Source organism: Sus scrofa, chromosome 14, assembly GCF_054392235.1.
Source record: "Sus scrofa isolate SSC_HxYL_T2T_F1_AM1 chromosome 14, Sscrofa_HxYL_maternal_Yorkshire_Landrace_v2.0, whole genome shotgun sequence".
Classification (NCBI taxonomy): domain Eukaryota; kingdom Metazoa; phylum Chordata; class Mammalia; order Artiodactyla; family Suidae; genus Sus; species Sus scrofa.
The window spans coordinates 130,771,426-130,784,466 of NC_139396.1; the positions used below are offsets into that span (position 1 = coordinate 130,771,426).

General features: G+C 42.0%; 1 protein-coding gene and 1 long non-coding RNA gene across 8 annotated transcripts in view; both read right to left on the reverse strand.

The window, feature by feature from the left end:
* PIK3AP1 (phosphoinositide-3-kinase adaptor protein 1) overlaps nt 1-13,041 on the reverse strand; it is a 265,570-nt gene that overhangs the window by 137,850 nt on the left and 114,679 nt on the right. The window lies entirely within an intron of this gene.
* On the reverse strand, nt 8,107-10,876 carry LOC146397010 (uncharacterized). Its single transcript, XR_014826717.1, has 2 exons — nt 10,766-10,876; nt 8,107-10,238 (listed from the first exon to the last, which is right to left on the reverse strand). It is a non-coding gene; the product is annotated as an uncharacterized LOC146397010 (long non-coding RNA).

Consider the following 13,041-nt stretch of genomic DNA (forward strand, 5'->3'; position numbering starts at 1 on the left):
CCACTTATTTATCCCTCTCCCAATATCCCTGAACTCCTGGCAATCACTTATCTTTTTATAGCCTCTATAGTTTGCCTTTTCCCAAATGTCATATGTAACCTCTTTAGACTGGCTTTTTAAATTAGCAATATGCATTTAACTTTTTCCATCATGTCTTTTTGTGGTTGAGAGCTCATTTCTTTTTATCACCAAAAATACTATATTATATTATTTGAATATACCACGTTTGTTTTTCCATTCACTTATTGAAGGACATCTTGGTTGCTTCCCATCTTGAGTAGTTATGATTAAAGCTGCTATAAAGGTTTGTGTGCAGGTTTTTATGTGGGCATAATCTCAACTCAATTGAATAAATACCTAGGAACACAATTACTGCTGGATTATATGGCAAGATTATGCTTAGCTTTGTGAGAAACTGACAAACTATCTTCCAACATGGCTGTATCATTTTGCCTTCCTACCAGCTAAGAATGAGAGTACTTGTTGCCCTGCATCTGCTCTGGCATTTGGTATTGTCATTGTTTTGGATTCTAGCCATTCTCGTAATTTTGTGATGGTATTTCATTGTTGTTTTAATCTGCAGTTCCCTAATGACACATGATGTTGAGTATATCTTCATATGCTTATTTGCCATCTGTATATCTTCTTTGGTGAAGTGTCTGTTCAGATCTTCCCATTTTTTTCAATCAGGTTGTCTGTTTTCTTACTGTTGAGTTTTAAGAGTCTTTTTGTGTTTTATATATATACATTTTTGGGGGGAGGGTCACACCCACGGCACATAGAAGGTCCCAGCCTAGGGGTCGAATCAGAACTACAGCTGCCGGCCTACACCACAGCCACAGCAACACAGGATCTGATCCCTGCCTTCGATCTACAGCACAGCTGACAGCAACACCGGATCCTTAACCCACTGAGCAAGGCCAGGGATCAAACTCGCATCTTCTTGGATATGAGTCGGGTTCCTTACCACTGAGCCATAATGGGAACTCCTGAAGACTCAGAATTATTAAGATATCAATTCTTCCCAACTTGATCTGTGGATTCTATTCAATCCCAATCAACAAGTTTTGTGTACGTGTGAGTGTGTGTGTGTGTGTGTGTGTGTGTGTGTGTCAACAAACTTATTTTAAAGTTTATAGAGAAAGGCAAAAGGCTGAGAATAGCCAACTCACTGCTGAAAAAGAATAAAGTTGGAGGATTGACAAAACTTACTGTAAATCTATAGGAATCAAGATGTCATGGTATTGGAGTTTCCTTATGGCTTAGAGGTAATGAACCCAACTAGTATTCATGAGGACATGGGTTCATTCCCTGGCCTCACTCAGTGGGTTAAGGATCCAGTGTTGCCATGAGCTGTGGTATAGGTCACAGACGCAGCTTGGATCAGGCATTACTGTTACTGTGGTGTAGGCCAGGGGCTACAAGTCCGATTTGACCCCTATCCTGGGAATTTATGTATGCTGCAGATGCAGCCCTAAAAAGACAATTAATTAATTTATTTTTTAATGTATTTATGGCAGAGACTTTTTATATAAATTCTCTAATCCCTTTGTCCAGTTTATTTTTAATCATTTTAAGATGAAACAAGACTGGCATGATGTTGATATTTGTTAGGTCTGTGCATATGTGAAAATTTCCATAATAAAAAGGTTTTAAAAAATATTTAAAAATGATGACAAAGTTTCTGACATAATAAGGGATAAGCCATTTCAGTGAGCCATCACCATCATCACTATCATCATCAAAGAAGACAGTTGTGGGTCTTTGTGTCTCCTCCATCTTCAAATTCTTCCTCTCTGGACACTCTGTCTCATTATTATTTGAACATGCTCAAGTATCCACCCATCTCTCTCTTTCACTTCACAGCTCAGTCACATTGACTCTATTGATGGATTTGCTTCTTGTGTCTCTCTCCCCTCTGGCTTCTGGGTCCCATCTCCCTTGGTTCTCCTTCAGTCTCTCTGATCTCTCATTCTGTCTCCTCTGTAGACAATTTTTCTCCACTTGCTCCATGTATACATGGGTGTTTCCCAGGGTCTCAGGCCTGCTTCTTTCTCAATCTACCACCCAAATCCTAGTGGCTCCAAAATCTATCATCCTAGTCTAGTTTTCTCTCACATGGTCCAGAGACATATCTCCAACTGCTGGCTAAATACTTAAAACTCAAAGTTCCCAAAACCAAAACTCAAAAGTGGCTCTGATAGTCCCCATCTTGGTGTAGGTCACTACCACCTACCCACCATCCACCCAATGGCCTAAGCCAAAAGCCTAGGTCATCCCCTCTTCCTCCCTCTCCTTCACCAACCAGATCCAGTTCCCATGTCCAATAGGTATGACTTTCTTTGCTGTTTCTCTCCATCCCCATTGCCCTGTGTCCTAAGTCAAACCCCCATCATCTCTCCTCTGGATCCCTGGATCTACTGCCTAACTGGTTTTCCTGTTTGGAGTATTTGTCCCTCCAATCTACTCTCCACAGAATGGTCTTTCCAAACCCAAATCAGCATGTCCTTTGCCTGTTGAACCCCCTCCACGAATCTTCATAGTAGGTTTTAATCCCTAACTATCTTGTGCTATTTTCCTGCCCTTCCTCACCACCTTCTCTGCTCCTCCCCCCCAAACAAGCACCCTCTGCTGGAAACATATTTATAGTCACATGAATGGGCCTTGCTTTTTCACTGAGCTTGCTGGCTTCTGCACCTTTTGCTCCCTATGCTGGGACTGCCCTCCCTCCTGCCCTTCCTGGAGACTCAGTTAGAGTGCCTCTCTCTGGGTTGCTTTCCCAGCTTAGCTCCCTCCCATTTCCCCTCCTCCACCCCTTGCTACTCCAGCTTGGTGGATTCTATCACTGTCTCTTCCATGCAACAAAGAGCTCCTGGGGGCACAGACTATGCCTTATGGACCACTGGACCCTCACTACCGGGTACATAATAGGTACTCAGAAAACGTTAACCAAATAAGTGAAGAGATGCCTGAGGTCGGGAACAGAGGAACAGAAGAGGCAGAATTTGAGAAAATGACAGGAGTTTTGTTAGCTTTTAGTCATGGGGTAAAGCTCCTGGGCAGCACAAACTCTTTTTTAACACTCTGAAATATTGATATATTAAATAAATACATAGTTTATATACAGCCATATTAAATAAACATGTAGGTTTAAACTAAATCAGGTATTTCCTTCTACTTGATTCTGGATAAACAAATGATGGTAAGGACCAAGAAATTATTAAAACAAAAAAACAAACAAACAAAAAAAACCCAGGAGTTCCCCTTGTGGTGCAGCGGAAACGAATCCAACTAGTAACCATGAGGTTGTGGGTTTGATCCCTGGCATCACTCAGTGGGTTAAGGATCCAGCCCTGCTGTGAGTTGGTGTAAGTCGCAGACAAGGCTCAGATCCCATATTGCTGTGGCTGTGGTGTAGGCCGGCAGCTGTAGCTCCGATTGGACCCCTAGCCTGGGAACCTCCATATGCCACGGAGGCAAAAAACAAACAAAAAAACTATAAGGAAAAACTTAACATTAGGTAAATACTTTTTATGATGTGGGAAACATGCAATAAGACAGTTAATGAAAAACCTTGACCCAAAACTGTATACGATATAGTGTACACCTTAGCTGAAAATATAGGCTCCACTCTCCGATATGGGTTTGTTTGAATCCCAGATCCTTACTTATTGCTATATGGCCTTAGGCAAATTTCCTTACCTCTCTGTTCCTCAGTTTCTTCAACTGTTAAATAGGGTTAGTAAAATTTCTGTCTCAAAATGTCATTATGAAAATTGTACGCTTTAATAGCTATAAAGTGTTTAGAACTGTGGTAGGCTCTGGTAAGCATTCAATAAATACTAATTAAACAATAATAATAATTAACTATTGTCAACTATTATTAATAGAATATTATATTTATTGTATAATTAAATTATTATGAATGATAACTGTTATTATTATAAATATATTATTGATCTATCCACAGAAAAAGAGCCTGGAAGGAAGTATACCTAAATATGTAGAGATGAGATTATGAATTACTTTTCTTATTTTAATTTTTCTGACAAAAAATATTAATTTTTTCATGAGAAATAAATAGTATTTTTTAAAAAGAGAATTCATTCAATCCAAAAATGCGGAAGACTTCTGTTTGAGCTGTAGACCACTTTGGCCCAGGGTTCCTCATGGCCTAGTTTAAAACCACTTCTGGAGTTCCCATTGTGGCTCAACGGTAACAAACCCAACTAGTATCCATGAGGACACAGGTTCGATCCCTGACCTTGCTCAGTGTGTTAAGGATCCGGCATTGCTGTGAGCTGTGGTATAGGTCGCAAATGCAGCTTGGATCCCGTGTTGCAGTGTCTGTATTGTAGGCCAGTGGCTGCATGTCCCATTCAACCCCTAGCCTGGGAACTTCTATATGCTATGGGTGTGGCCCTAAAAAAAGACAAAAAAAAAAAAAGAGAAGAAGAAGAACCACTTCTGCTCCCACCTTCCTTACTCAGCCTTGCTGCTCAGGCACTGCAAAGCCTCAAGGCGCTGGCCATCCTGCATCCTGGGAAGCCTGCAGACTTTGCTGGTAGAGTTGGGGTGGAGGTCCTCTGTGAGTTGTGAAGGGGCTGTGGCCTCCTGGAGCTTTCTCCAGAGGAAGGGTCTTCTTCCTCTGAGATGGATACTCCTCCAGCTCCCTCCACCAGCAGTTGGACTTGGGTCTGGAGAGCATAGCTTGGGGCCGTTAGTTTTGTGGATACATGATGTCCTCTTCAGCTGGCACTTTCTACCTTTCAAAGGTTTGGAAGTCCACACATGACTTGCCTGATCAAGAACTCCATTTCTGGAGTACCTGGTGTGGCTCAGCGGAAACAAATCCAGCTATTATACATGAGGATAAGGGTTTAATCCCTGGTCTCGTTCAGTGGGCTAAGGATCTGGCATTGCCGTGAGCTGTGGTGTAGGTCACAGAATCGGCTTGACTGTGGCCTGCAGCTGTAGCTCCAATTAGACCCCTATCCTGGGAACCTTCATATGCTATGGGTGCAGCCCTAAAAAAAAAAGACTAAAAACCAAAAAAAAAAAAAAGAAAAATATATATGTATATGATTTTAAATAATACATATTACTTCTATAAAATATATAATACATAATATTGTATGGTAATATTGGATTGATGGTTGTCGAGCAAATTTGGCCAGACTTGTAGAAGAACGTGGTCCTATGTCAATGGAAATTACAAAAGAAGAGGAATGGGAAAGACTTGCAGAAAATCTAAATAGAAATTGATTTTTTTTTTTCTTTTTAGAGCTGCACTCGTGGCATATGGAGTTTCCCAGGATAGGGGTCTAATTGGAGCTACAGCTGCAGGCCACAGTCAAGCCGATTCTGTGACCTACACCACAGCTCACGGCAATGCCAGATCCTTAGCCCACTGAACGAGACCAGGGATTAAACCCTTATCCTCATGTATAATAGCTGGATTTGTTTCCGCTGAGCCACACCTGGTACTCCAGAAATGGAGTTCTTGATCAGGCAAGTCATGTGTGGACTTCCAAACCTTTGAAAGGTAGAAAGTGCCAGCTGAAGAGGACATCATGTATCCACAAAACTAACGGCCCCAAGCTATGCTCTCCAGACCCAAGTCCAACTGCTGGTGAGGGAGCTGGAGGAGTATCCATCTCAGAGGAAGAAGACCCTTCCTCCGGAGAAAGCTCCAGGATCCTAGTCAGATTCCATTCTGCTGAGCCATGACGGGAACTCCTACATATATCTTTTTTCATCTCCCTAGTTTTTCATTGTAAGAAGTTGTCCACCATTAGAAAACTCTACATACATCCATTGAAATTTCCTCCTGAATTTGCAACTTCCCTCCTCAAATTGTTCAAGTGCCCAAGGAGCTGAGCAGAAAAGGGCCCTCCCTGGTTCTGCTGCCTGTAGGACTCGGCAGGGCCTCCACGGACCTTTTGACATGGACACTTCCCCTTGGGGCCCTGCCCTCTCCTGAGCTGCAAACTCAACCTCCAGCAGCTGCCTCGCCTCACTTGGCTTGACCACAGCTTTGCTCAATGACGGACATCTCCTTCCTGGCTCTTGACACAGTTCACTTTTCTCTGCTTCTCACTTGCTGTCCCTCTACCGCTTTCTTTGCTCCCCTAAATCTCCTCCCACTCCCCTCCTCACCAGTCAGGGACAGGAACTCTGCCTGACCGGTTCCTTTTTCCTTTGCTCCCTCAACACTGACCACGGACACTTTCCCTGCTTCCTTTCATATTCTCACCGTTTCTTTTCCAGTCTGTTTTTACTGTGGCTGTTAATGTTGTTTTACTTTTTAATATAAAACAAGTACACAGTTATCAGGAGATAAGAGGTAAACCCTAGTTAAGTTAAGGTTCTTGTGGGGGGTGAGGGTGGGGAGGGAGATGAAATTTCTGGCCATTGACTGTTGCCTGGTACTGGCTTAAAGACCCAAGAAAAGGATTTGGAAAGTTCACTCCATCTCCTTAATTGTTTCACTTTCACAAGAAAAACATTTTCTTAAGGACAAAAGTGAGAGTTGTGAATCAGTGCTTAGGATCCTTTGGAGGTCCACGGAGCAACGCATTATTCTTCCTGTGTTAAATTTATCTGAATAGGTCAAAACTCAAGAAACTATAGGCAAAATAATAATAATAATAGTAATCATCATCATCATAAACACTCTTTGCAGAAAAAGTAAAACATAAAGTCAAAAGGGAAAAATAAAAGTAGGCTGCAAACCCCTAAGCCAGCAATAGTACTATCACAATGCAGTGCTTTCAGGCTTTCCTGATGCCTACATAGAACATAGACCCATAGACCGCATCCACAATTCCAGAAAGTAAGAACCTCAGGAAACACAAGCCTGTTTTAATTTTGCTTTTGTTTTCTAAGTTTGCAGCAAAGTTATTTAGCTGCACAAGCTGATCCAAGCTGATGTGATGCTATTTATAGTCTTCAATTATCCCACTTAGTGTGAATAGTCATGTTTCACTGCAGAAATTTTAGTGGGTTTGGTTTTAAGTTGCTGGTTCAGACACACTGAGCATGTTCCTTAATTGGGCACCTTTTTAAAATCTGAAAAAAATCTGAATTCCAAAACACTCCAGGGGTCAGAATTATGAACCTGAATACTTAAAAGTGAGGATAACAATAACCATCATGCTGTCTATCATCCACAAGCTCCAGGTGCTGCTGAACACTTTGCAATATTAATTAATTAAATTCTTATAACACCCCCACAAGGTGGGTACTATTATCTTCATCTCCATGTTACACATGAAAAAAGGGATTATATTGTACCTACTGTTTTATTGCTTGCACTTAATATGTACTGAACATCTTTCATTTCAGTGAATATTAATCTATAGCCTTATCTTTAGTGAGTGCATTATATCCTGTTGCATGACTGCTGTCATTTCTCCATGAGATTCTTCACTAGAAACCATTCAGTTGTTCTTCTCAAACCTCTGACTTTGAGGAAGGCACTTGCCAGTACCCAGTGGCTCCTTGAAAGGAAGCCCTTCCTGCATCTAGACTATCTCCTATTTTGTTTTTTATGTTTTGTTATTCTGTTTTGTTTTGTTTTTCAGGGCCACATCCTCGGCAGATGGAGGTTCCCAGTCTAGGGGTCGAATCAGAATTGTAGCTGCTGGCCACAGCCACAGCCATATCAGATCCGAGCCATGTCTGCAACCTACACCACAGCTCATGGCAACGTCGGATCTTTAACCCTCCTGAGCAAGGCCAGGGATTGAACCCGCAACCTCATAGTTCCTAGTCAGATTTGTTTCCGCTGCACCACGATGGGAACTCCCATTTTGTTATTCTAACAGAACCATGATCCATCTCTGTATGCACTGTCCAGTTTCCTGGTGTTAGGGAAATCCATTCTGCCAATATGGGGACAGGATCTGAAATGGTGCATCTCTCATTTCACAAAACAAGGCCTCTTCTGTTTCCTGCCCTTAACTCCTGGCAGTTCTGCCAACCTACTTCCCTTTCTTGTGACTTTGTTTTAGAAGGTCAGCATGTCATCTACATGAGATCTGTATTACTATTGCCTAATGCTAAAATTTAGTCAAGTGGGTCCTTTCTATATATCATTTAATCTTTATTTTTTTCCCAGAGTTGGCACTAAAGCTGTCTCATGCATTTGAATTTGTTTCCTGTGGCTGATGTGATAAATCACCTCAAACTGGGAGGCTTAAAATAACAGAAATTTGTTCTTATAGTTTGGAAGGCCAAAAGTCCCAAATCAAAGTGTGGGCAGTGTCTGAAATCTAGGTTTCTGCAGAGCTGTTCCCCCCTGAAGGGCTGGGGGAGAATCCTTACTTCTTCCCTCTCCTGGCCGTTCCAGGAGTTGCATGTTGGCTGCATAACCCAGAGCTTCTTCTCCTTCTTCATATGGGCTTTTTGTCCCTATGTCTCCCTTCCATGTCTCTTGTGAGGACACTTGAGATTGGATATAGGATCCATAGAATAATCCAGGATGATAATCATCTTGATGTTACAGCTGCAAAGACCCTTTTTCTATATTATGTCACATCCACAGGTTCTAGGAGCCAAGACAGACATAACTTTTTGAGGGCCACTGCTGAATCCACTATAGCACCACTCTTCCCAAACCTAGGGATTGATTTTTTTCCCCCTTCACACTTTCTAGGTGGGATCTCTTGCTCTGACAGTTCCTATCCAAGGTAGCCCAGCCCCCTCGGAGATCTTCCATTCATGTAGACCTAATGTGGGTTAAACCATGGTCATAAGGAAAATTGTTCCTTTCTTCTTCTGATTCACGAAAGAATCCCAAACCAGTCCTTTCACATACATTAAATATATTTTCTTTAGCAAATTAAGTGTTGTTACTTATGCTAAAACCCCAAGGACCAAAGGTTACATCCCAAGGAGGAGGAAGTTACTTTCTGAGTGTCTACAGTATATTAAGTGCTTTTGTATTACCTCATTTAATTTTCATAACAACCTTGAGTCCTAAAGTCCATTTTCTCTGCTATACAGAATAGAAAACCGAGGCTCAGAGAGGTTAAGTAACTTGTTAAAAATCACATAGTAACTCAGCTCAGTCAAACTCAACATCCCTTAGATCTTGTCTCTATATCAAACTGCCTTTCAGATTTTTATAGATAAGTGCAGCACAGAGACAACAAATGACTCAGAGGTCACTAATGATAGCAGTAAGACCAGAAACTTGGTCTCAATTGACCAAGCTTCATTTGAACTGACAGAAACACACACACCCTGACTGAGCTCAGAAAGAGCATGAACTTTGGGGGTGGAGCCCAAGTCTATTCTGTTTCCACTGCTTTGTGACAGATGCTCCTGGACCAGTCATTTGGCATCTTTGAAGCTCAGCTTCCTCATCTGTATAATGACACCCACCTCTCTGCATTGTTGTGAGGATTAGAGAATGTATGCTAAAGTACATACTAAAGGTATGAAGGTGTTCCCCAAATGGTAGTTATGACAATTCTGTTTATTGCAATCCAACATCTCTTTAAAATTAGAGGTCTTTTTATTAATAAAGAAAAAGCAAGAAATTCCCTTGTGACGCAGTAGGTTAAGGATTCAGCATTGCTGCTGCTGTGGCACAGGCAGCAACTGCAGCACGGGTTTGATCTCTGGCCTGGGAACTTCCACATGCCATGGGTGCGACCAAAAAAAAAAAAAAAAAAGAAAGAAAAGAAAGGAAATTCATGCTCATAGTGGAGAGCATAAAGTAACACATCCTACTCCCCAAAGACCCCAGTCCTGGTCCCTAGTGGTAGCTATTGTTAACAGTGTCTTTAGTATAGTTCCACAAATTTTCTATACATTTGGAAGTACATATTCATTCATTACAGAATTTTTTTTTTTGTCTTTTTAGGGTTCCACCTGCTGCATATGGAGGTACCCAGACTAGGGCTTGAATTGGAGCTGTAGCCACTGACCTACGCCCCAGCCGCAGCAACTCGGGATCCGAGCTGCGTCTGTGACCTACACCACAACTCATGGCAACACGGGATTGTTAACCCACTGAGCGAGGCCAGGGATCGAACCTGAGTCCTCATGGGTACTAGTCAGATTCGGTTCCACTGAGCAGTGATGGGAACACCCATTACACAAATTTATACAAGTTCATGGCTTACTTTTTCTAAATCATTGTCACCCATGTGTTCTCCAGGAAGCAGACTTTGGGACAGACTTGAGTGTGCAGAGTGCAAACGAGGAAGTGCTCTTGGAAGTAACATCTGTGAAAGGGAGGGCAGGAGCAAGAGTGGACAGAAGGAGAAGTCAAAATCTTGGACACCCTCAGTCAACCCCACTGGAGCTCCAGAATTAACTAGACCATCAGAATTGTTGGTCCCAAAGGCCAGGGCTTCAGCCTCCATCCCCCCGTCACTATCAGTGGGCCAGCCTGGAAAGGACATGCCCTTGGACAAGGCAGCTCTCTACAACTGAGGCCCCCTGCGAAGGTAATGATAGCTGAAGGGAGCTGACAGCACTCCCTGAAGCTGGACAAAGCCTTCCGAAGGGTGCTCTGCCACTACTTCCTGGTGTCCACTTCTGTACCACTGAGATGACTTAGCAAGACAGAGCCACAACTGCCCACAACGCCAGAGGAAAACTCTGATGAAATAATGGTATCCAACTGCTCTGGCCTGCTTGTCTAACAGCTGAAGACCCATATCCTGTAGACCCAGTGACTGCAGCTGCATGGGGCTATGATAACCTGAAATTAGTTTTATGTGAGTTTTTACTGTCTGAGGATAGTCACCTCACCGTGTCTTCCCCTTTTGACAGCAGAACTTCTGGTTCCTCTTTGGCTGGGATGTATGGTGAATGGCTGGGGGAGGGGATGCAATTAAGTCTCAAGGCACATTTTTCTGACAAATAATGAAAAAGAAAGTGGCTGAGGATTTCCATTCTATAAAAGACAAGCACAGAGGTCATTCACATACATGACAGTCAGCCCTTTCTATTGATTTCCCCTTTCTGTGTCCTTTTAGTATTTACCTTTGTTCATCACTTGCTGAATCAAGTCCCAAGGTGAGAATTTGGGGCCATTGTCCCATGGTTTGAGGAGATAGATGCCCAGGCTATGTCTACAAAGGGGGCTGTTGTGTAAACTGGCATATCCAAGTGGTGGCCCCATGACTTCCCGTCCCTCCTCCTTCCTGTTGCATATTTAAGCATCCACTATTCACAGAAAGGCAAAGATTGGGAGAGGCTAGACTCGGCTCCATCCTGGGTATGGAAACCTGCTTGAAAGCAAGAATTAGGCTTTAATTAATGTTACTGGTGGGAATGTACCACTTCAAATCATTTTGAAAAACAGTTTGGCAGTTTCTTATAAAGTTTAACACCACAGGAGGTTCCCACTGTGGCTCAGTGGTAATGAGCCCAAATAGTAACCACGAGGATGCATGTTTGACCCCTGGCCTCGATCAGTGGCTTGAGGATCTGGTGTTGCTGTGACTTGTGGTCGCAGACCCAGCTCAGATCCCTCATTGCTATGGCTGTGGCATAGGCTGGCAGCTCTAGCTCTGATTCAACGCCTAGCCAGGGACTTCCATATGCCCCAGGTGTGACCCTGAGAAAAAAAAAAAAAACCCACAAAAAAGTTAAACACCACAGGAGCCAGCCATTTCAGTCCTAGATAAATGAAAACCCATATTCATGCTGTGATTTGTACACAAATGTTTATGGCAGCTTTATTCATAATAGCTTGAGCTGGAGACAACCCAAATGTCCATCAGATAAAAAAATTGATAAACTCTTACAGTGGAATACTAGTTATCAGTAAAAAGGAATAAACTATTGATGTACACAAAACATGGACAAACTTCAATAACATGCTGAATGAAAGAAGTCAGACATAGGGGTAACATATTGTATGATTCCATTTATATGAAACCCTAAGAAATCAATTTAACCTATACTGACAGAAAGTAGATCCCTAGCAGCCTGGGGCTAAAGGTAGAGGGAAATTGCCTATAAAAGGACATAAGGGGAATGATGGAAAATTCTATATCTAAACTATGGTAGTGATTATGTGGGTATATGTTTGTCAAAACTCAGTGAAATGTATACTTTATTTTTTATTTTTTTTTATGACTGCACCCACAGCATGTGGAAGTTCCCAGCCCAGGGATTGAATCCCAGCCACAGCTGTGACCTATGCCACAGCTGCAGGATTGCCAGATCCTTTAGCCCACTGTGCCAAGCTGAGTCTTAACCCACCACACCACAGGGGAACTCCTGAAATGTATACTTTAAATAAATGGATTTCATTATGTGCAAATTATTCTTCAAAAAGTTGATTAAAAACCAAAATAGGTACACAAGTATTTTAACAAAAAATATAAAAAGTAAAGAAACCAGGGAGTTTAGACTTTCCAACTATTTAAACATATTGTAATTTTTTTTTTTTTTTGTCTTTTTAGGGCCACAACTGCAGCATATGGAGGTTCCCAGACTAGGAGTCAAATTGGAGCTACAGCTCCCGGCCTACACCATAGCCACAGCAATGCTGGAACCAAGCCACTCTGTGACCTACTGGATCCCTAACCCACTGAGTGGGGCCAGGGATCAAACCTCCATCCTCATGGATCCTAGTCAAGTTCATTCCACTGAGCCATGATGGGAACTCCCTAAACATATTGTAATTTACATTAAAACCATGTGATAAATATCTTAAAAGTTGTTAATATAAGTCGTTCTATTCATAAAGGATTATACCCCTGAGATCTTTTCAGTAGGTGATCAGAAAGTATTCAATAAAAATTTAGACTTACATTCCAGAACCAAAAAAAAAAAAGAGTAAAAACTAGTAATAAAAAACATCCTTGACTTGACAAAGATCATTCATCCGGAACTAAGATGTAATGGTGAAGCAAGTATTTCAATACAAGTTGTACTGGAGGCTCACTCTAAAGTCATCACTGGGACTCAACCAAAAAGGTACATGCATCTCAGGAGATCCATATAGACATACATCCTAGGAAATGTACTGGAAGGATGTGAAAGCCTATTTGGTTAATGTAATGATCA